Raw genomic sequence first — 3,563 nt, forward strand, 5'->3', positions numbered from 1 at the left:
TCCTCCAGCACCGTGTGTGGCTGAGGTCAAAGCACTCACCCAGCCCAGCTGCCCCAGCAGAGAGAGTTTGGAGTAGTGAAAAAGAAGGTAAGGGGGCAGGGCACAACTTTTAAAAGAATGACAATTTTAGGACATGACGAAAACTGGTTAGAACCAACCAGGTCCAAGATGGCAGAAGATTACACTTCCAGTGGACCTTGAGCCTCATTAAACACTCCTCATAATGCATTAGCATGCTAAATGACAAACTCACCAGTGCCATGACAGTTCTGAGGCCAATCATAAAAGGTCAAAAATTGGGTGGTGGCCCAATTCCTGGAAATTTCCACCCCATCCCCGAAATAGTTGGAATAATCCTCCCATTCATTAGCCTATGACATTACCCAGCCCATAAAAACTAACCACCCCATATTTCAGGGCCTGTCGCCTTCTGAGATGGCCACACTCTGTGGAGTGTGTTTCTCTCTAAATAAATCTACTTCTTACCTATCACTGAATTCTGTGATGAGACATCAAGAACCTGAGCTTCATTAAGTCCTGAGATCAGGTGTGTGATTTCAGTTAAAAGACAGTGGGTTCCACTCTCACCACTATTATTCAACATAGTTTTGGAAGTTTTAGCCACAGCAATCATAGAAGAAAAAGAAATAAAAGGAATACAAATCAGAAATGAAGAAGTAAAGCTGTCATTCTTTGCAGATGACATGATACTATAGATAGAGAATCACAAAGATGCTACCAGAAAACTACTAGAGCTAATCAATGAATTTGGTAAAGTAGCAGGATACAAAATTAATACACAGAAATCTCTTGCATTCCTGTCAACTAATGATGAAAAATCTGAAAAAGAAATTAAGGAAACACTCCCATTTACCATTACAAAAAAAGAATAAAATAACTAGGAATAAACCTACCTAAGGAGACAAAAGACCTGTATGCAGAAAACTATAAGACACGGATGAAAGAAATTAAAGATGATACAAACAGATGGAGAGATATACCATGTTCTTGGATTGGAAGAATCAACATTGTGAAAATGACTCTACTATCCAATGCAATCTACAGATTCAATGCAATCCCTATCAAACTACCAATGGCATTTTTCACAGAACTAGAACAAAACATTGCACAATTTGTATGGAAACACAAAAGACCCCGAATAGCCAAAGAAATCTTGAGAAAGAAAAACGGAGCTGGAGGAATCAGGCTCCTGAACTTCAGACTATACTGCAAAGCTACAGTAATCAAGACAGTAAGGTACTGGCACAAAAACAGAAGTATAGATCAATGGAACAGGATAGAAAGCCCAGAGATAAACCCACACACATATGGTCCCCTTATTTTTGATAAAGGAGGCAAGAATATACAATGGAGAAAAGACAGCCTCTTCAATAAGGGGTGTTGGGAAAACTGGACAGCTACATGTAAAAGAATGAAATTAGAGTACTCCCTAACACCATACACAAAAATAAACTCAAAATGGATTAAAGACCTAAATGTAAGGCCAGACACTATAAAACTCTTAGAGGAAAACATAGGCAGAACACTCTATGATATAAATCACAGCAAGATCCTTTTTGACCTACATCCTAGAGAACTGGAAATAAAAACAAAAATAAACAAATGGGACCTAATGAAACTTCAAATCTTTCGCACAGCAAAGGAAACCATAAACAAGACAAAAAGACAACCCTCAGAATGGGAAAAAATATTTGCAAATGAAGCAACTGACGAAGGATTAATCTCCAAAATTTACAAGCAGCTCATGCAGCTCAATATGAAAAAAACAAAAAACCCAATCCAAAAATGGGCAGAAGACCCAAATAAACATTTCTCCAAAGAAGATATACAGATTGTCAACAAACATGAAAGGATGCTCAACATCACTCATCATTAGAGAAATGTAAATCAAAACTACAATGAGGTATCACGTCATACCGGTCAGAATGGCCATCATCAAAAAATCTAGAAACAATAAATGCTGGAGAGGGTGTGGAGAAAAAGGAACCCTCTTGCACTGTGGGTGGGAATGTAAATTGATACAGCCAGTATGGAAGTTCCTTAAAAAACTAAAATTAGAACTACCATACAACCCAGCAATCCCACTACTGGGCATATACCCTGAGAAAACCACAATTCAAAAAGAGTCATGTACCAAAATGTTCATTGCATCTCTATTTACAATAGGCAGGATATGGAAGCAATCTAAGGGTCCATCGACAGATGAATGGATAAAGATGTGGCACATATATACAATGGAATATTACCCAGCCATAAAAAGAAGCAAAATTGAGTTATTTGTAGTGAGGTGGATGGACCTAGAGACTGTCATACAGAGTGAAGTAAGTCAGAAAGAGAAAAATAAGTACCATATGCTAACATATATATATATATATATATGGAATCTAAAAAAAAAAAAAAGGTTCTGAAGAACCTAGGGGCAGAACAGGAATAAAGACACAGACCTAGAGAATGGCCTTGAGGATATGGGGAGGGGGAAGGGTAAGCTGGGATAAAGTGAGAGAGTGGCATGGACATATATACACTACCAAATGTAAAATAGATAGCTAGTGGGACGCAGCCGCATAGCACAGGGAGATCAGCTCGGTGCTTTGTGACCACCTAGAGGGGTGGGATAGCGAGGGTGGGAGGGAGACGCAAGAGGGAGGAGATATGGGGATATATGTATATGTATAGCTGATTCACTTTGTTATATAGCAGAAACTAACACACCATTGTAAAGCAATTATACTCCAATAAAGATGTTAAGAAAAAAAAAAAAAAGAGAGAGTGAGTTCAAGTCCCAATCTAGGTTTTGGCTGGGTTCAAGCCCCATCTGAATTGCACGGTTTCAGTAGGAGCCCACGTGTGACACATTCTTATGTAAGCTTGATGCCAGGGAAGACTGTCCATGGCCTGTGAAGAGAGCTGGGTGGGTTGTTGACATTAATGCACACAAACTGGGTGGGGCCTTCTTCCTTCAGCAGTGATATAAGTGGCAGCAGCAGAGAGAGCCTGGGTCGCCTTGGCAAGTCACTGCCCAAACTGTACAACCATACGCAGGGAGCAGGGAGATGGAAATTTTTGCTAATTTGGTGCACTGGACCGAACAATGTTCCCTCCACCTCCCCCCCAAGTTCATGTCCATCTGAAACCTCAGAATGTGACCTTATTTGGAATAGGGTCATTGCAGTTGTAATTAGTTAAGATGAGGTCACACTGGCCCTAACTTTAATAAGACTGGTATCTTTGTAAGAAGAGAGGATTATACATAAAGACCCCTAGGGAAGAAGTCCACGTGACCACAGAGGCAGAGACTGTAGTGATGCACCTGCAGGCCAAGGAATGCCGCGGATTGCTGGGAGACCCAAGAATCTAGGAGAGAGGCATGGAACAGATGCTGCTTGATTTCAGACTTCTGGCCTCCTGGACTATGAGAGAATAAATTTTTGTTGTTGTAAGCCACCAAGTTTGTGGTACTTGGTTACAGCGGTCCTAGAAAGAAATTGATTCTGCGGCATGGGGATTCAAGAGAGCAATCTGAAAAGTAAGAAATGATGTGA

The sequence above is a fragment of the Leucopleurus acutus genome, assembly GCF_964270905.1.
Source record: "Leucopleurus acutus genome assembly, chromosome: 2".
In the NCBI taxonomy this organism is placed as follows: Eukaryota; Metazoa; Chordata; class Mammalia; order Artiodactyla; family Delphinidae; genus Leucopleurus; species Leucopleurus acutus.